Raw genomic sequence first — 22,640 nt, forward strand, 5'->3', positions numbered from 1 at the left:
CAGAAGTATTGTACAGTGATTAAAAGCATCACTAACTGGACCTGAATTTAGGTTCTGTCATTTACTCTTTGTGTGCCTTTTGTCACTTAACTTTGTTATGCCGGTTTCTTCATCTGGAAAATTGGGATTATGATACCATGTATTTCAGAATTGCTCTGAGGATTTAAGGAGACAGTATTGAGACCAGTATTTAGAACAAATCCAGTGCTCACTATATGTTAGCTGCTGCTGCAGCTTAATACTATTCCAGAGGCGAGGCCGCATGAGCCACCCACAGGCCAGGCGGACACAGAACTCACCCACAAGTCTAAGGTCCTCAATTCCAGACAAAGAAGAGCATCCACCCACCGCTCCAGCTCCTCTGTGTGAAGGAATGATTAGAAGTTTGCTATTTCATTTAATTAAATGAAAAGACTGGTGAATTAGACTAAAGTTGGTGAGGGCTACAATTCATAGTCTAGCCCCTGTTGACAGCCTTCTCATTTTTCAAATGTAAGACATGATTTAATTGGGAAATGAGTGGAATTCTTTCTTATTTTTAAACAAATATTTTCTACGTTCCCTGGCTCTTTTTAAATTACTTTGAAGATCTAATTTCCTTCAAATATTACCTCCTGAAACTAAAGGTGAACAGAATTATCTTTTCCTTTTGCAAATTTACTGTGGTATTGGAAGTAAAATTTCAATAAAATAAATTGGAAGTAAAATATAAACTTGAAATTTATATTTATATAAACACACATGCCTTTAGCCCTCAGCAGTACTCCCATTGGTGGGGAACTTATCAACCAGTTCCTAATGTCATTCCAACTTGCTTTTGATCTGAAAGAGTAAAGATAAGCAAGTGATCACTCTGTTTATGTTAACTATGAGGCTCATGTGTGTGCTGTGTGCTTAGTCGCTCAGTTGTGTCTGACTCTTTGAGACCCCATGGAATGTAACCCACTAGACTCCTCTGTCTATGGGATTTCCCAGGCAAGAATACTGGAGTGGGTTGCCATTTCCTCCTCCAGGGGATCTTCCCAACCCAGAGATTGAACACACATGTCCTGAGTCTCCTATATTGCAGGCGATTCTTTACCCACTGTCATCTCACAACAAACTGTATTTCCTTGTTTGAATTAAAATAGATCCCCAATAAGCTGTGAACTTCTTCTTTAAGCACAAACCAGAGTAGGTTCCCCAACTCTAGCTTCTTCACTCCAGCACACACATAAACATTTGTCTTAGTACTGCCCTTTGGATCCATTCAACAAAGTCTGCTTCTTGTTCTTTTGAGACTTAAAGACTTTCAGTGATTGAAAAAAGTTGATCATGCTACCCCTAAGTCTGATCTTTTTATTCCTTTCCATGTCATGATTTTAAGCACCCTCACTTTCCTCATTCACTTTCCTCTGGTTTGGGTCTAATTTTTTTTTTTAGCTGGCACTCTGAAATATGTTTTATGATGAAACTGTCACAGTTCTATTAGAGACAGGATTATAAAATGAATGATATGAACAAAAGCCAACCATACCCCCTTTATTTCATTATAGGTTATGATGGACTCTTCCATTCTTCCCAGTAACAGTCTTTCTGAGAATAGTGAGGTTTTAAGGACTGGGACTTTGACTAAAAGAACAAAGCCCTGACTTTTCTGTATTTACTTCCGTATCACTGGAAATTTTAGAGAATAATTGCTTCTTGTTGTGCATGCTTTTCATTGTGAGGAGAGACTACCCTACGAGAAATGAGTTCCCATGTGACTAGTGGATCTGCTAGCAACATGGATTTAGGGAGTGGGCTACAGTGACTTATGGACAGGCTCTCAGAGATCTGAGAGTTGGAGTGCTCTGTTCCGTTAATGGCCTTTTTGTTTCTCTTTGATAATCCTTGGGGACAGAGATACTGTAAGTACTCAGTGACACACCCCTCCCTCTCCCAACAGCATTAATCACCAATAAGCTCTTCAGAGGAATCACAAACAGACGGTTTAGGGAAGCAGAGATAACAAAAGTCTGTGTTAGAGATCCTAAGCTCTAATCTAAACTCTGCAGTTGAGTAATACCCCTTTTGCAGAGTGTTTGGGCATAGCTCATAACTTTTGACATTTGGTAGGCTAGAGGTCTAACACTACGTCTATGCTACTCCATCTAGTGTCTGGCACTTGGGATGTACAGCAACTCTTAATAGCTAACTGCATGCAACATATGTTTATAACAAAACATCAGTAAGAAATATCACAAGATTTAAGAGACTACAATCACTACCAACTTAACAACTGTGGGTTCTCATTAACTCTACTATTGCTAGACTCTTGATGCTCACAAAGGTAATATAGAACACACAACTGTTCTTATTTTCTCTGGAGCTACAAATCCAAGTATTGCCTTCATGGCATCCAGCCCCTTCATTTTAGAAGGGGATAGAATAGAAGGGGAAATAGAAGGGGAAAAAGTGGAAACACTGACAGATTTTATTTATTTTCTTGGGCTCCAAAATCATTGTGAATGGTGACTGCAGCCATAAAATTAAGACGCTTGCTCCTTGAAAAGAAAACCATGACAAACCTAGACAGTGTATTAAAAAGCAGAGACATCACTTTGCCAACAAAAGTCTGTCTAGTCAAAGCTATGGTTTTTCCAGGAGTCATGTATGTATGTGAGAGCTGAACCATAAAGAAGGCCGAGTGCCAGTAATTGATGCTTTCAAGTTGTGGTGACGGGGAAGACTCTTGAGAGTCCTTTGGATGGCAAAAATATCAAACCAGTCAATCCTAAAGGAAATCAAGCCTGGATATTCATTGGAAAGACTGATGCTGAAGCTGAAGCCCCAATACTTTGGCCACCTGAGGCAGAGAGTTGACTCACCGGAAAAGACCCTGATGCTGGGAAAGACTGAAGGCAAAAAGAGAAGAGAGTGGCAGAGGATGAGATGGTTAGATAGCATCACTGACTCAATGGATATGAATTTGAGCAAATTCTGGGAGATGTGAAGGACAGGGAAGCCTGGTATGCTGCAGTCCATGGGGTTGCAATGTGTCGGACATGACTTAGGGACTGAACAACAACAACCCTATCACAAGGGAGGTTGGAGGGCAAAGATACTGTAGGAATGTCCTTCCATTAATGCCACTAGAAGCACTGAGAACTGTAACCAGTTTTGAGAAAAGTCAAAATACCACTTGAGTATTTTCTTTATGCGGGCCAAACCCTGGATATTAATTATTTTTTCCCTACCCCTTTCTGTACTACATTGGTGCTTATTTCTTGCTTTTGCCACTGGTCCTCTCTTCTGTAACAGGTATGGAACAAATAAAACCATCAGACAGAAGTCTCTTCAGTGGTTCATAACCCTTTGCTGAAAATAGAGGCCACTCCCAAGAGCTAGTAGGATTTCCTTGGGGCAAAATTATGAGAAATTTAGAGAGGGAAGCAGAATCAGTGCCCAAATAATGACCAAGAAATAAGTTGGAGAATGACTACACAATGTGTTCTCCACTCTAGAGGCACATCCTTAAGCCAGAACAAGCTGAAAGCCAGGGGGAAAGCAATAGAATTTTTTAAAACAGCTGAAATATTCTAAAATGTTACAAGGTTACTCTGATATTTTTCCAGGGCCTACTGATTTTGACCTTATGCATAAAATTAATAAATGGTAAAAACATTGGTATTGGAATCTGGAAACTTGGGTTAATCATGGTCCAATCTCAAGTTAACTATACCTTAGTTTCTTTATCTGTAAAAAATGGAATCGATTTTGTTATGATTCCAACACTACAAACATTGGCCATAATCGATTAAAAGAGGCTACCAGAGGGACATATACTGTTGTTCTTATTGTTTGGAACTTCCAGATAAGATGGCACAGGTAATAAACACACAACAGTGAGACATAAAACATAAAAGATATAATCGTTTCAGATAAAAGATCAAAATGTCATGTAACAGAAATAAATCAAAGATGTACGCAATACTGAAGCCAGAGTTCTGGTCTGAAAAGAAGAGGTGGAGTAAAGAAACTAAAATATTTCTTTGTACAAAAGGAGAAATTGGAAGTACAATATTATACAAGCACAAGACAGTAAGAAAAAGAAGGTGAAAAACAAAAATTCAAACAACGTTAAACTGGTTTTCGGCATAGTGGAGTAACAGCATTACAGCCTTTCTTTCCCACTGATTATAAATAAAATTTCTGGATAAAATATAAAAGCAACTACCCAGGCACTCTGAAAAGTAAAAAAGAACAGGTGGTTTACGAAAGGGAATCAAAACTTGGAGAAGCAACCACACGGAAATACGTTTCCTGTGTTTTTTTCTCTTGTTCTTTTCTCTTGTAGTTCTGCCTCAAAGGCAAAGCTGCATAGTGGGATAGTGGCACAAACAGCCAAAACTCCTGACAAAAAACATCTGTCCTACCAGAGAATCAGGGGAAAAGGCAACTGCAGACCAGAGAGTATGGGGAATCCCAAAGTACAGAGGGTTAAACAAGAAGATCCAATAAGTCATCCCTCAAAAAACATAGGTTTACCCTTAAGAACAAAGGAAATGAATCCTGAACATTCATTGGAAGGCCTGACGCTGAAGCTAAAGCTCCAATATTTTGGCCAACTGATGGGAAGAGTGAACTCATTGGAAAAATTCCCACCCTGATGCTGGAAAAGGTTGAAGGCAGGAGAAGAGGGCAACAGAGGATGAGATGGTTGGATAGCATCACTGACTCAATGGGTATGAATTTAAGCAAACTGTGGGAGATGGTGGAGGACAGGGAAGCCTGGCATGCTGCAGTCCATGGAGTTGCAAAGAGTTGGACAGGACTTAGCAACTGAACAACAACAACATGCCCCTAGGACAGACCCAAGGACAGACCCAAAACCCAAAGGTTTTGACAAGTACACTATGATTTCACACAAAATTTCACACTAATCCTGAGGTGCATAAGTATAGGACAGACTCAAAGCCACATAGCAAAAAATTTTGATAACTGAATTATGAATGTAATAATATGTAATCCAGAGCCCAAGCCTTGGGACTATCCCCTCAGTCGTAACATGTGTGAGATACACCAAGTTCAGTATAGCAAAGGCCTTGAAAATGTAAAGATCTGGGTATCACCACCCACAGAAAGCAAGGCAGACCTTGCTGCTTAACCAAGTTGATTCTCTGCTAAAACAAACAAGAAAAAAAATCAGCATTCTCCAAAGCATCATGACAAGGCTGAGGCTCCACATAATATGAGTCAAAATGTCTAGAATATAATTCAGCATTATTTTACTTAGAAAGAACTAGAGAAATATTACCAATTCTGAAGGGAAAAGACAATCAACAAAGGTCAAATATAACACAATTCAGATGCTGAAAATTTCAAAGATTTTTAACTGGCAATTATAACTAAGTTCCATGAGGTAAATTAAAATACATTTAAAATAAGCAGAAAGATGTCGTTCTCACAGAAAAATTAGGAAATATAAAAATAACCAATTTGAAAATTGAGAAATGAAAAATGCAGTCACCAAAATAAAAACATTCACTGGATGGACTCAAGAGCAGAACAGAGATGACAAGGAAAAAGTTAGTGAATTTGAGTGATAGAAATTATCCGATGTGAAGAACAGCAACAAAAATGTCTGAAAAAAATACCAAAAGAACCTCAGGGGTATGCTGAACAATATGATACTCTCCAACACATAGAGCACTTGAATTCAAGAGGCAGTGGGGAAACAAACTAGTAAAGAAAAAATATACTTGAAGAAATAGTGCTCAGAAACTTTTCAAGTTTGGTACAACACACAAGTTTACAGAAACAAACCATTCTACAGACTCCAAACAGAAAAGAATGAAAAATAAGAAAAGATTGCTTAGACATATCATAATCAAACTGCTAAATACCAAAGATGAAGAAAAATCTTAAAGGAAGCTATTAGAAAATAACACAGTCTGTGAAGGGGAATAATTACTTGAAAGACTGAAGATATATCATCAATTCACAGACAGTAGTGAAACAGAATCTTTAATATGCTTATAGAAAACAGCTGCTAACCTCAGAATTCTATATCCAATAAAAATAAGCTTCAGGAGACATTCTCAGATTTAAAAAGACATGGGAATTTGCTACCAGCAGACTTATTCTATAGGAATTCTACAGAAATTCTTCAGGCTTAAGGGAAATAATGCCAGGAGGAAATTAGATTGTCAGGAATAAAGTAAGAACAACAGAAATGGAAGTTCTGGATATATATAAAAACATTTTTCATTCTTAAGCTCTTTAAAATAGTTATGACTGCTGAAGGAAAAAAATTCAAACATTGTCTCTCGTGGTTTTTAATGAGCTGTTGATAAAATAGTTAAGACATCCATAATATAAAGGTCATTTAGATGGGAAATGGATGTATGCTGTTATAAGGCTACACACTTTACTATAAGTGGAACAATATTAATTCTAAGAAGAGGGTCAAATCTCAGCTGTGAAGATTGCAATCCCTATAGCAACCAATGAATCTCACAAAGAAATATTTCTAAAAAGGCAATCAATAAAATAAAGATATTCAAATACTTCAAAAATCAGAAAAAGGAAAATATATTAGCGTAAAAACAGAGGGGACAAATAAATAATAAAATGATGAATCTAAGCACAACTATGTCAATAAATATATTAACTGTAGGTGGTCTAAACATACAAAGCCAGAGATTGTCAGGTTGGGGGAAAAAAAAGAGTCAACCATATTCTGTGTACAGGAAGTCCACTTTGAATTATAAAGATATAAATATAGTAAAAGTAAAAGAACGGAAAATATAGGCAATGTAAACACTAATCAAAAGAGAGATGTGGTGGCTATATTAAAATGAAAGAAACATACTATAGAACAAGGAAAATTACCGAACATAATAGGGGATTTACATAATTCAATCACAAGTAAGATATTATGAGGCTAACTGTGATATCCAACAATGGAGCTTCAAAATATATGACACAAAAACTGATGGAATTCAAATAGGAAATATACAAATCCAATATTATTGTTGGACACTGCAACATTCCTCTTTCAGCAACTTATAGAATGTGTACAGAAAAAACTAGTAATACGTGGAAGACCTAAACAATATTTTTGACTGATGTCACCTAAATGATATTTATACAACACTCTACCCCCAAAAGAAGAATACCCAATCTTTTTCAAGGACACTGGAACATTCACCAAGATATCCCATAAAACAAGTTTTAACAAATTTAGAAGAATTGAAGTCATATAGACTATGATCAGTGACCATCAAAGAATAAAAATAGTAATTAATATAGAAAAATATCTGGTAACTTTCCTAATATTTGGAAATTAAAGAACAATCTTTTAAATAACCCATGGATCAAGAAAGAAGTCACAAGTGATGTTTCAAAATATAGTGAACTCAATAAAAATAAAAATACAACACATCAAACCTGTGGGATGCTCACAGAGAAATACATAGAGGGAAATTTCTAGCACTGAAATGTCCAGGAAAAAGAAGACTCTAAAAATCCAAAACGTAAGATTCCATCTCAAGAACTAGAAATATATTTTAAAAAAAGAAACTAAAAATGAAACAAGTAGAATCAAAAATAGAAAAATGATTGAGAAAATCAGTGAAATTAAAAACTGGCTCCTTGAAAATAATGGAAAAATATACAAAACTCTAGCCAGACTTTACAAAAACCAAAAAGAAAAGACAAAATCTATGAGTATCAGGAAAAACAGAAGAGTAATATCACCAAAAGAGGCAGAGTTAGGAACTTCAGGGTTTTGTCTCTCCATAAAAACAATTAAGAAGCTTGAGAAAACTGTAAGAATCAACTTTTACAGAACTCTACAATCTAGTAAAAAACTTATAACCACCAAGGGAATACGTGATGAAGAAAACTGCTACTGCAGCCATAAAGATGTCAGCCCACACTCCTGTTACAGGTTCCCATTGCCTGAAGGAATAATAAAAATCTTATTCTCAAAAAATTGTGGTTAAGGGTTTTGACCTGAATGGCAGCTCCCTCAAAGAGGGATGCAATGGCTTACCTTTGTTTCACTCAACTGGGAGCATTCCCAGAGCTGTGGCGGCTTCCTGAGAGGCATAGCCAAAAGCATTTGAAGACAAAAATATTGACAGCAGTAGCCTGAAGCTAGGGGTAAACAGTTGAGACAAACAATAGACTGAAAAGTCTGAGAAGAAAAAGTTTAGAAAAGGAGATACTTGGGTGAATAAAGATTTTTATAAAGTTCCAGCATATACCAAGGGATTGATAAGTTCCCACATAGGCCCAGGGCTTAACACACACTAGAAATGAGAAGTGAAAGATAAGGCAGAGTTAATTCTCCCTAAACAAATCTATAAATTAAACACAGTTCTAAATAAAATCTAGGGTATTTTTTAAGAAATTCATGAGCTGATTCTAAAATTTATATGGAAAGGCAACAGAGCTAAATAAAATTGCCAAAACTAATTTTTTTAGTGTGTTCTTAATTTGGAGGACTCCATTATAGGATTTCAGTGTTTCAAGAGTTACTATAAACATACATTGATCAAAACAGTCAAACAATACACATCAATCAATGGAACAAAGTACTGTGTTAAAAAATATGGCCAGACTTATATGGTCAATTGATTCTCAACAGTGTTTATAATGCAGTGTAGAAAATACAGCCTTTTCAATAAGTTGTGCTGAAAAAAAAAAATAAGTTGTGCTGGAAACATTGGCTAGCCATATGCTAAAATATGAAGTCAAATCCTTACATCACACCTTATACAAAGTTTAACTCAAAATAGATCTTAGATCTAAATGTAAAACATAAGACTATAAAATTTCTAGAAAAAAACATAGAAAATGTCCATGAACTTGGGTCATGCAAAATCTTTTTTTAGATAGAACATAAAAGTCAAAAACTATAAAAGAACAAATTATTGCATTTAGACTCATCAAAATTTAAAACTTCTCTTTTTCAAAGATGCTATTAAAAGAATAAAAGGGCAAGCCAAAAACTGAAGAAATATTTTCATTTCACATTTCTAACAAAGGTTTGTACACAGAATATATAAAAGACTTTGAAAATACAGTAATAAGGGGTAAAACAAACCAATAATTTTTGCAAAGCATCTAAACAGATATTTCAACCAAAAAAATATACTGGTGGCAAATAAGCACATGAAAATATGCAATCAGGAAATGCAATTTATCACCACAATATCATTAGTAACCTGTCAGAAGAGCTATAAGGGGATTTTTCCAGTTGATAGAACTATTTTGTATTTGAGTTGTATTATTAGTTACATGATAGTATACCGCAAAGAGTGAATTATACTGAATGTAAGTTGAATATTAAGTTTTAAAAATATAAAATTTGATTAAAATTAAACAAAATTGAAAAAAGCATAAAGATCCCCCATTTAAAATGAGTCTACACATCAAAACTAATGAAACAGAACAGTGTGTCTGGAAACTGTCCTATGAATACATGAAAACTTGATGTATGGGAGGACAGGCATTATATATCAGTGAGAAAAACATTTACTAATGAAAAATGTACCAGACTACAAGTTATCCATATATAAAAAGTACATCTCTACCTCAGACCACAAATAAGCATCAATTACAAGTGTACTAACTTAATTAGGAAACATAATTCATGAAAGAAGGAAACTGAAAAACCAATGGATGTAAGATATCCAACATCACAAGATAATGAGGGAAATGCAAATTAAAGAGAGATACCACTTCACAGCTATCAGCAAAATTTTTAAAGCACGACAGTACTGAGTATAGGTTAAGAACTGAAACAAACAGAAGTTTCATACAGTGTTGGGGGGAAGTAAAAATTGGTACAACCACTTAGGAGAGCTATTTGGCAATATGTGCTGGCACTGAGAGGTGTATATTTTATAATCCAGTTATTCCACTGACAGATCCATATTCAAAAGAAATCCCTACCTATGTGCACAAAGAGACATGTACAAGTATGTCCACTTGGGGTTTGAAATGTGCTCTTATGTATACTTAATGGCATTGTAATAGGCATCTTTCAGCAAATAAAACTATTTCCCTCAGAAATCTCCAATAGGGACTCCTTTGCAATCACTGTAGATTAACATTTTCCAAGTGAGATGTGGTCATATTTCCTTTGTTGTGGAATAAATTAATGTGATGGTCCTGGCCAAAATGAGCAGAACCCAGGCTTTCTGCCTGGAATCAGATACCTTCACTTTGCAACTCAAAGTAAGTAGTTTTTCCTCCCATGTCTTTGTTACAGTTTTCCTATCCTTTTGACCCCACTAAGAATTTTATCTTCCAAATACACTGCCTGCCAAGCTGTCCTTCCTTAATCTTGGTGTTAAACCAGAAAACTTCCATATTTTTCCATCAGTATTAGCCATCATCTGCTCTTTTTAATTTTCTTATGAAGAACCATCCTCTAAGTTGATATTCAGCTTTGAAATAGTTATAGCTTTTTTCAGTACTCTTTTTTTTCATTAGTTTATTTTTTAATTGAAGAATAATTGCTTTACAGAATTTTGTTTTCTGTCAAACTTCAACATGAATCAGCCATAGCTATACCATATGTCCCCACCCTCCTGAACCTCCTTCCCATCTCCCTCCCCATCTCACCCCTCTACGTTGATACAGAGCCCCTGAGACACACAGCAAATTCCCATTGGCTATTGATCTTACATATGATAATGTAAGTTTCTATTCTACTAAACATACTATCTCCCACCAAACCCTGACACTCACAGATTCAGACTGGGGCTGTGAGGATGTGCTGTTCATTTTTACCCTGTTACACTCTTTCTTTCAAACACAGCAGTGATGAGAAACAAAGAGCCTTGTACTTAGAACCAGTACCCTTGAGACTGGGCCCCGGATCTACTGTTTATTGATTAAGTTACCATAATCATTCTAGTCTTAGTTTCTACACTGTGAAATGGGGATATCAGTATCTGTCTCTGCCTTCACAATTCCATTGTGAGAATTAAATAACAGACACTAGATGTGAAAAAGTACTTGGACGTTGTAAAAGGGCACCCATAGTAAAGGATCTTGAGTACAGAGTTTTGAGTCATGTAAAATCAACAGGCCAGGCTGTATATTGTCATCCTGCTTGTTTAACTTATATGCAGAGTACATCATGCAAAATGCCAGGCTGGATGAAGCACAAGCTGGAATCAAGATTGCCAAGAGAAATATCAATAACCTCAGATATGCAGATGACACCAACCTTATGGCAGAAACTGAAGAGGAGCCTCTTGATGAAGGTGAAAGAGGAAAGTGAGATAGCTGACTTAAAACTCAACATTCAAAAAACTAAGATCATGGCATCTGGTCCCATCACTTCATGGCAAATAGATGGGGAAACAATGGAAACAGTGACAGATTTTATTTATTTTCTTGGGCTCTAAAATTACTGCAGATGGTGCTGCAATCATAAAATTAAAAGACGCTGGCTCCTTGGAAGAAAAGCTATTACAAACCTAGACAGTGTATAAAAAAAAAAAGAGAGACATCACTTTGCTGACAAAGATCCATATAGTCAAAGCTATGGTTTTTCCAGTAGTCATGTACGGATATGAGAGTTGGATTATAAAGAGAGCTGAGCGCTGAATAATTGATGCTTTTGAACTGTGGTGTTGGGGAAGACTCTTGAGAGTCCCTTGGACTGCAAGGAGATCAAACCAGTCTGAATATTCATTGGAAGGACTGATGCTGAAGCTAAAGCTCTAATACTTTGGCCACCTGATGCAAAGAGCTGACTCACTGGAAAAGACCCTGAGGCTGGGAAAGATTGAGGAGGAGAAGGGGGCCACTGACTCAAAGTACATGAATCTGAGCAAATTCCTGGAGATAGTGAAGGACAGGGAAGCCTGGCATGCTGCAGTCCATGGGGTTTCAGAGTCGGACACAACTTAGTGATTGAACAGCAACAACAAAATCAATGGGAGACTCAGGGACACCAACTTCCTTAACTAAACCTGGTCCCTGATCCCCGGCTGATCTAAGGCTACCTCCTAGTAGACACTGCTAATAGCCATCCCCATTAGAGGATGAGGAAATGACAAAATAAAACAATAATAATGCTGGGAGACTGCTATTATTTGTCATTCGATGTCTACATTTTTATTGGTCCTGGCCTTTTCTGGCTGCAGGGCTGGAAGACATATTTGGCTTTACTTCACTTTGGGCTTCTGCTGCTAAAGTTCCCATGCTAGGCCAGCTCTGCCTATTATCCTACTGCAAAGGATTCTAGATTAATATAACATTAAAAAGAGGTGTTAAAAGATTTGAAGGCAGAAAACCTGCTTCCTGACTTTCCTTACCTTTCACTTTGCCATTCTCATCATAAATAAGACTTAGCAGTATTTTGGCATCCTAAGTTCAACTTTCTGCCAAGCAAATATACTTCTTCACTCTCAAAATCAAGAGTCTCCCCAATGATCTATATCCCAATCTATGACTCAGGGTTCAATATCCTTGTACCTCCCTGGTAGGTGGCTCCGTTCTTAATACACAGGTAACTCCACTTCTGCTAACACTGCAGGAATCTCATCTCCTATAGAAACCCCACAGTAAACTGTCCTGGACCAAATTGGACCTCAATGCACTTGCCATCTTATGCATGAGGAAAAGTGATATTGGAAGACAGTCTTCCCAATAGATCTTCACCAAGAGGAATATGCTAATAACAATCTGTGTAACACCCAAGCTGTTTTCTAGTCTTGATAAATGCCATATTTTTTTATTTAAAAAGTGCTTCTAGATGCAACAGTACATTTGAACAGCTTCCTGTCTGTCATTCCAAACAAAATCCCTTGGATACCTGGTTTAAATTATTTTTAACTACTCATATCAGCATTTTCTCTGGGCCAACCAGAAGTAATACATATCTGTTAGTCCTGTGATGGAATTTCTGAGTCACATTTTATCTATCACAGTTTCTGCATGATGTTGAACAAGGTGTCAGTAATTGTGAACTGAGAGCTTTCCATCCCCATTCAATTAAATACACTCAGCAATTCTTGGGTTTGATCAATACCGTTGATGGATGGTTTAATTCAGTTTTCTCCACTGACAATCACCATGACATCCTCTCCTGGAATGTTGAAGATGATGAGACAGATTGTTACATAGTCATAGAAAATTTGGTTTTAACCCTTCATGTCTACTTAAAATAGTCTAGCATGCACAGGATGCATAGCAATGCACAGTGGAATCACCTGAATATTCAGGTTTACATAAGAGACAGTACCTGGAAATACAGTATGTACCTGGAAAAACAGTATGCAAAACTGCCAAACAATGTACATTCTAAAAGAGGAAGCCTATATCTAGGCATTTCACACACAATACCATTCTATTGAGTCAAATCTCATTTATAACATCTAGTAGGGCTCTCAGGGAGGGACTTTTGGTGTCCCCAAATCAGAAAAATCACCTTATGTTATATCACTATCTGTGGCACCGATGTGGCCTGAGAGATTATTGCAACTTTCTCTAATCCTCAATATCCCCTGAGAATTATTGGATTTAATTTCTTATTCCAATGGGTTAAGACATCACTCATTGCTGCTTACTCTTAGCCTGTTTGCCAAAGTTCTCTTCTGCCTCCATGGACAACCAAACTACCTGATTTCTGTCCACACCCCCCCTCTGAGTTTTGAGTATATTAGCTGGGTCTTTGAACAATTCAACACTTTTTATACGTCCCAGTGATATTGCCACAGATCAATTTACACTGCTGCAGTCTTCCAGGCAAAAGACCCCTTTCCATAAAAACAGTAACTTTCCTCTCAACGACTACCATGAGTGGGGCATTCTGGTAGGTGATCATTCTCTGAACAAACCAGGTTTCCCAAAAGAACCTTCATTATGTCTCCTGGACTAGGGATTAGGATGAAGAGTATATTGACCAAAGCATATTGACCAATACTAGACCTTGAGAGGAAACAAGATGACACTTGATCCTTCTTTCAACAGATATGAATTACCAGCCCAAATTTCAGCTCAGTATTCAAAGCTAGATGACCATTAACTCCCCCTGTGTCTTTCAAGATTATAGTAATCATCAATCTATTTGCCTTTTGACTCTACAGCTGGCTTATAGACATTTCCACACTTCATTATTTTCTGCTAGATTCTATCTCTTTCTTGGCAATCAATTGGGATAATCCAGAAAAGTGGAGTATTTTTTTAAAAGAGTTGTTAAACACACAATACCTTGGCCCACTCTGATACCTGGTTCAGGAGAATACATCCAAAAAAGCCATCATAGTGGTATGTCTCCCACCTTCAGAATGTTCCAAAGGCTGTTCAAGCCTTCCACTTAGTGTCTCCGGTGAAACACTGGTCTTATTGCACCTACGGCAAGGGTTACAGAAAGGTGGTATCTGAACCAGCTCAAAACTGTGGGCCTGGTGCACTGGGAAGACCCAGAGGGATCGGGTAGAGAGGGAGGTGGGAGTGGGGATTGGGATGGGGAATACATGTAAATCCATGGCTAATTCATGTCAATGTATGACAAAAACCACTACAATATTGTAAAGTAATTAGCCTCCAACTAATAAAAATAAACTGAAAAAAAAATTGTGAATAGCTCTCATAGGCAAGGCCAAAGGTAATATATCTATGTAGTTTTGCAACAATGCCTCAGAAAACTCTCCAAGTTGTATATTCTACTTTTCTTTCTTTTCTCACCAGCAAATCAACTTTTCTTGCACTCCTATTATGACTTCCATACTGTTGCCTGGTAACTGGTTTATTACTCTTGGCATAGTCTCTACACCAGTTGGATTGTCTACTTGGGTTCTCTCTTCCAATTTCACTCCTGAGTATTTTCTTTCAGATATTTCTCATCTGCACATTCTTCAGCCTGCAAGTTAATCATTCACCACCTAGCTTTAACACCAAGAATTCCAGCTTGAGTTTGAGACACTGAGCCCTCGCTTTTTCCAGACAGACAAAAACCATGATACAAGCACCTAAATAACTAACCCCCTGCCAAAGGTAAAGAAGTAAATGCTACAGAGATCCTACTAAAGACATGAGGTTTAGATAAGCAGTGGTCAATTCCAACTGACAGAAACAATAAAAATGATAACATATTTACGGTGTTAGATTTTATAAAATACTTTTGTATATCTTATTTCACTTGATTCTCACAATAAACTTGGAAGGCAAATATTCATTAATTAAGGAAATACTGAGGACTTACTATGGACTAAGCAGTAACTGGCAATTTAGCAACAAATCAGCATCAAAAAATCCCCACACTCCTAAAACTTATATTCAGGGGTGGGGGAAGCAGATAAAAATACTTGTAAACTATGGTAATGTAATAGATGCTATAGGGAAAATAAAGCTGCAATTTGGATGTAAATTTTAAATACAATTGCCAAAAAGGCCTCATTGAGCAGGTGCCATCCAAGCAAGAAGAAGCCAATATAATAATTCAAGTGAGAGATAAGGGGGGTCCACACCAAGCTCGTAGCTATAGAGGTGATGGGAACTGGTCAAATTTTGGGGTGTTTTGATGGCAGAATTCGTTACTGGATTGGATTTAGAAGGAGTCAAGTTTCCTATAATGTGTGCTGGTTACCTTTATTTTGTAGCCAAAGGTATGACATGATGGCTTAGCAAGGTCAAGTGACTTTTCTAATGTCACTCATCTAGAATGAGCCAAAATAAAATTGTAAATTTAGGTCTCCTAGCCTAGGCTTGAAGACTGCATGCTGGAAAGGGTATTTAGGTTTTGAAGAAAGAACAAGACCCTAAATGGTAGAGTTATGAGTGCATGCTAGACTAAGGATATCATATGAATAAAGCCATTGCTGGGCTCCTAAACTGTTGATGGCTTTTCTACTAGACTAAGACATAGGCCTCTATTATGAGTGCTAAGCACTCAAGGCAGGGAACAAAGAGATTAATGACTAAAAGAAGAGAAAGAAGGCAAAAGAGTTAAGCACAAAATCAAAAGATGATATTCAAATGAAAGACACTAGCACAAACAGGAGATCAGACAAAAGCAGTGAGAGATCACAATTTGTATACGGAGCTCTTGAAGAAAGTTGAGCACAGTGACTAGGAACTAGTGAAAAGCAGGTATTCCTCCACAGTTCACACAGTGAAATGACGAAGTGTTCAAGACAGAAAACAACAAGGGTTCAGGTACTAGAAGCTGGTTTACAACTCTTGGTAAATGAAGCAGAATGAGAAGTTGATGCCACAAAAGAAAATAATTATTTGTACAGTAACTTTGTGCCCAAACCAAAAGATATGAATCAGCAGAAACGATAGCAGAGACAAAAATCAAGGCGTAAGGGATCACAAGGAGAACCTGTCAATTATATCCCACTCACAGTTTTCCTATACTTCTTCTATGGGCAAAGCTCTGTGCTGAGCACGCCAAGGGAAGAGAGCAATTAATAGGACATGGTTTATGCCTTCAAGTAACTTGCTAGGGAAGAGGAAGAACAAAGGAGACAAAGCATAGGACCACATTATTGCCCAGTCTGTAGCTAGCACTATTCACTTGTGAAGGCTTCCACATTGCTGACTACTTGTAGCTAAAGCCAAAGGATTCCAGTGAGAGAAAGCAAGGAAGGTCTGGCAAAAAATTCCACTGGGAAATCTCTCCAGAGCTTGACTAATTAATTAATGCTGGGATTGGGGGCAGGAGGAGAAGGGGACAACAGAGAATGAGATGGCTGGATGGCATCACCGACTTGATGGACATGAGTTTGAGTAAACTCCGGGAGTTGGTGATGGACAGGGAGGCCTGGCGTGCTGCGATTCATGGGGTCGCAAAGAGTCGGACACGACTGAGCGACTGAACTGAACTGAACTGATGTCTATATAGTCTCATTAGAGGGGCATAAAGAAGAATATCTTGATACTCCAAGTTCTTCCCATGGTCTACCCTAAATACCTCCTGTAGTTCTTCCATCCTGTCATGTTTTCAGAGATAGTGGTGACTGTCCGGAGGTACTAAATGACCACCATGACATGGAAACATTGTTAAGGCTATTTAAAAGTGAACTTTAAATTATTTATGTATTATTTTAATTAGTTTTTTTTCAAGTGGTAAGTTTGAAAAATGCTGTGCTATAAGACAAGGCACTTTTTGGATGTTATGTAATAAACTGGTGCGGAAGTCAGACAATGAATTAAATCTCTGCAGTCCTGACCTTGGATATATTCCTACTATCTAGCCCCATGCCTTCTTTAACACTGGTTGGTAGCTATCTACTTCTCCATGCTAATAGGATCCCAGGGAAAAAATGGTCGAGAGAAGAGGTAGAGCAGGAAGGTTCTATACTAGTAGCTAATCTGTGGTAACAGGTAGGTCTCAGATCCATTAAAAGGCTATAAAAGATATTTATTTATAGAAACACAAGCTATTACAAGAGCTATTATTGTAAAGTCGAGTTTAAAGATGGATTTTCTAGGGGATCAAGATGGTGGAGTAGGAAGACCCTGAACTCAGCTCCCCTCAGATATGTATCAAAACCACATATAGAGCAACTCTCACATAGAATGAGTTCAAGACTAGAAGAATGGCTCTTCTACAAGCAAGGCTGTAAAGAAAGAACTATACTCAAGTCTGGTACGTAGGGAAAAGAAGCAAGTTGGTTGGGTCCTGCACCCTGAATGGGTGACCCCAAAGAGCAGGGGGAAATCACAGGCTTGAGTATTCTCCCTGGAGAGCAAGAGGTTCAAGCCACATATTAGGCACCTCAACCCTGAGGACAAACACTGGGAAAAAGAGCCCACTTAGCTGGTTTGGTAAACAGTGTGGCTTATTAGAGGACTGTAGGAAACCCAAGACTCCACTTGTGAGGAGCACATGCAACCAACTTGCTTGCTCCCAGTTCTAGCACAGACACATCAGACTGAAAACTGAATTGCTCTCTGGCTGACCAGCCATGACTGCCCCAGCACACACCCCAGACTGCACCAGGCTCCTGCTCCAACCCATCCTGTTCCGGCACTGCTCCTCGCTAAGGCAGAGATGGTCACTGCCTATGAACATGCACGCTTAGAGGGAACAGAGCCAGCTAAGGCCTCAGCCCCGCCTCTGGGTAAGGTAGACATCCATTGCCAGTGTGTGTGTATGTGCATGTGTGTGTACACATGCGGGCACCAGTAGGGAACAGAGCCAGTTCAGTTCTTGACTCTGCCGCTGGTCTTGGCAGAGACCACCACTCCCTACACACATGTGTGTGAACACACTTGGAAAGAAGTGGAGGCAGCTCAGAAGTGGAGCTACAACACTTCCTAGCTCAATCCAGCCTCTAAGCAAGGCGCACACACTGCAGAACAAGTGGAATGAATTCAGAAGTGCAGGCTTAAGTCCTCATATCCTGGCCATACCCTCAATAAAGACAGAGACTGCTATCACATTTGGGAGAAGCCCAACTCTCTCAGAGTTCATGCTCCAGCCTCTTGAGCCCCAGCCCCACTCCCACCATTGAGCCTAGGAGAATCCCCAGTTCAAATCCAGCTCTGGCTCCAGGCACTCCAAATCCAGCCTTACCTTCCACAGAGACTGTAGCTGATAGATCACACCAAAGGAAGATGCAGCCTGTGCCCACCACATGTCCACCTTTCACACCAAAGCCACTGATCATACACAGACTACAAAGGATGCTCCCACACAAGGATACATATTCAAGGCCAGGATAGGTAACTATTTTACCTAATTTCATAAAGACAAACAGAGAAAGTTAAACAAAACAAGATAGTGGAGTACGTTTCAAATGAAAGAATATCATAAAACCCCTGAAAAAACCCTAATGAAACAGAGATAAATAATTTATCTGATACAATTCAAACCAATAGTAATAAGAATGCTAACTGAACTTCAGTGAGAATTTCAACAAAGACCAGAAATATTAAAAAGAACCAATCAGGGCTGAATAATACAATAACTGAAAGGGAAAAACACACTAGAAAGAATTAACAGCAGATTAGGTGATGCAGAAGAGAGCATAATTGACCTTGAAGGTAGAATAGTGGAAATCACCTAACCAGACCAGCAAAAAGAAAAAAAAAATAATGAGGATTGCTTAAGGGATCTCTGGGACAACATTAAGCATACTAACATGTACATTATAGGGTTCCCAGAAGAAGAAGAGAGAGAGAGATAAGGGTAGAAAATGTATTGAGTGAAATTATGACTGAAAATTTCTCTAACCTGAAGAGGAAATAAATATCCAGGTAAAGGATGCACAGAGTCCCAAACAAGAAGGACCCAAGACACACAAAAGACATATCATAATCAAAATGGCAAAAGTTGAATATAAAAAGAAAATTTTAAAGGCAGCAAGAGGAAAACAAAGAGTCACATACAACTGAATCTCCATAAGGTTATCAGCTAATTTTTCTGCAGAAATTTTATAGACCAGAAGGCAGAGTTATGATATATTTAAACTTCTTAAAGAAAAACTGACATTAAAAGAAATGTTAAAAGCTATTCTTTAAGTGAGAAAAGTAAAGCTACAAGAAGTAAGAATTTACAGGAAAGAAAACCACAACACTAAAGGCAAATACATAGTAAAGATTATTGATCAACCATTTAAATAAGCTAGTATGAAGATTAAAAGCCAAAAATTGTAAAATTGAATATAATTACAAAAAAGCAGTTAAGTGAAAAATATGAAGATGTAAAATATAACATCAAAAGCATAAAATACGGGAGGAAGTAAAAAATATAGATTTTCATAATGTGTTTGAATTTAAATGATTTTCAGCTTAAAATATGTAGATATAAGTCAACATATATAAACTCTACCTTAACCACAAATTAAAAACCTATAGATTCACAAAAACTAGAAAGAAAGGAACATAAACAAACCACTAAAGAAAATCAACATATAGGATTATTGTTACCATCTTTCTAAATTCCATATATATGTGTTAGTATGCTATAATGAGACAAGTGCTCGGGCCTGGTGCACTGGGAAGACCCAGAGGAATCGGGTAGAGAGGGAGGTGGGAGGGGGGATCGGGATGGGGAATATGTGTAAATCTATGGCTGATTCATATCAATGTATGACAAAACCCACTGAAATGTTGTGAAGTAATTAGCCTCCAACTAATAAAAAAAAAATCAACAAACCACAAGAAAATAAACTAAAATTTTATTTATGTTACTTATGTAACAAATAGCATATAAGTAACCAAATAGCAATAAGTATATATATATATATATATATATACACTTTAAATGTCAATGGACTGAACGCTCCAATCAAAGACATAGTGTGGCCAACTGGACATAAAGGCAAGACCCATCTATTTGCTGCCTATAAGAGACACACTGTAGTGGTAAAGACAAATAGAGACTTAAAGGGGACACAAAATTATACTGCATGCAAATGGAGACAAAAAGAAATCTAGGGTAACAATACTAATATTAGACAAAGTAGATTTAAAACAAAGTCTATAACAAGACACAAAGAAGGGCATAATATAATGATAAAGGTGTCACTAAAAAAGAGAATGTAATATTTGCTAACATATATTCACCTAATATAGGAGCAAGTAAGTATATAAACCAAATATTAAGCGATATAAAGGGAGAAATTGACAATAATATAATAACAGTAACACCCCATTTACATCAATGGACTGATCATACAGACAGAAAATCAATAAGGAAACAGTTGCCTTAAATGACATATTAATCCAGCTGGACTTAGATATATACAGGACTTTCCATCTAAAAATAGCAGAATATTATTTCAATTAATGGGAACATTACCAGGATAGATCACATGCCACAAAACAAGTCTCAACAAATGTAAGAGGATAGAAACTATATCAAGCATTTTTTTTTCTGACTACAATGGTATCAAATAGACCACAATAGAAATCAAATACAGGGAAAAAAATGTGGAAAACACAAACATGTAGACACTAAACAACATGCTACTCAAAAACTGATCAGTCAATAGAGAAATCAAAGAGGAAACTGGGAAGACCCAGAGGGATCAGGTAGAGAGGGAGGTGGGGGGAGGGATCGGGATGGGGAATACATGTAAATGGCTGATTCATGTCAATGTATGACAAAAACCACTACAATACTGTAAAGTAATTAGTCTCCAACTAATAAAAATAAATGAGAAAAAAAGAGGAAATGAGAAAATACTTTGATAAAAGTAAAAACAAAAACAAATCACTCCAAAATCTATGGAACACACCAAAAGCAGATCTAAGAGGGAAATTTATAGCAATACAGGCCTACCACAAGAAAGAAGAAAAAAATCAAACAATGCAACCTACAATAGAAAGTAATTGTAAAAGGAAGAATAAAGCCCAAAGTCAGCAAAAGGAAAGAAATAATAAAGATCAGAATGAAAATAAATTAAAGAGAGACTAAAAAGAAAAGATCAATGAAACCAAGAGCTGTTATTTTGAAAAAATAAAATTGATATGCCTTTAATTAGGCTCATTAAGAAAAATAGAGAAAGGACTCAATTGAACAAAGCTAGAATGAAAGAGTAGCAATTGCACATTACATCTCAAAGACACAAAAAATCATAACAGAATACTATGAAACAGTCATATACCAAGTAATTAGACAACTCATAAGAAAAGCATAAATTTCTAGGAACGTACAATCTTACAAGACTGAATCAGGAAGAAATTGACAATCTGAATAGACTGATCACTAGTACTGAAGTTGAATTAGTAATCAAAAACTTCCAGAAAAAATTATAAAACCTGACAGCTTCACAGGGGAATTTTGTCTGCTATCATTTTCTCCTCCTTTTTTCCCTAATCCCATAATTTAATCAGTCACCAAATTCTTACATTCCCACAGTCACCACCTTCCTTCTGGATAACAAATCAATGTGTGGCTAGTCCTTTCTTCCTCCAATACTGCCCTGCTCCAATCTATTATTTATACCAAAGCAAGAGCCATATAGCCTTCATCTAAAATAAACAACACCCAAAAAAAGACCATAAAAATTTATCTCTAACTTTACTTAATAAGTGTGTTTATTACAGTGGTATAGGTATAGTGATTCCAACACTATTTTATGTATATTGCATAATTAAGTAAATTAGTAAGTCAATGAGGAATACTTAGACTGGAATTAGTGGTATCAGTATAAACCCATTACACATGCACATACACATATATGTCTACATGTGGTGGTTTAGTTGCTAAGTCGTGTCTGACTCTTGCGACACCATGGACTGTAGACTGCCAGGCTCCTCTGTCCATGGGATTCTCCAGGCAAGAATACTAGAGTGGGTTGCCATTTCCCCCTTTAGGGGATCTTCCCAACCCAGGAATCGAACAGGGGTCTCCTGCATTGCAGGCAGATTCTTTACTGACTGAGCTACAAGGGAAGCTCCTATGTGTATATGTATAAATATGCATATATACAGATGTGTGTATATATATATGTGTGTGTGTGTATATACATATATATTATTTTCTATTTTCTTAATTCTGTCCACTGAAAGATCTTAGAAGCAAAGAAACCCAATAGCAATGAAAATATTTGGCACATAGAAGTTGGATTTTAAATATAATTTCCCACACAGAAAGATCCCATTTCTTCTTGGGAAAAATGATTGACTGTAAGGCTGAATAAGGGCGCGTACAAGTTAAGTATGGAATATGGTTATGCCATAAAGCC

The 22,640-nt window shown here is 37.2% G+C and overlaps 1 protein-coding gene across 3 annotated transcripts in view; it reads right to left on the reverse strand.

The window, feature by feature from the left end:
* GABRA3 (gamma-aminobutyric acid type A receptor subunit alpha3) overlaps positions 1-22,640 on the reverse strand; it is a 228,850-nt gene that overhangs the window by 94,727 nt on the left and 111,483 nt on the right. The window lies entirely within an intron of this gene.

This window comes from Cervus elaphus, chromosome X (assembly GCF_910594005.1).
Source record: "Cervus elaphus chromosome X, mCerEla1.1, whole genome shotgun sequence".
NCBI classification, from domain to species: domain Eukaryota; kingdom Metazoa; phylum Chordata; class Mammalia; order Artiodactyla; family Cervidae; genus Cervus; species Cervus elaphus.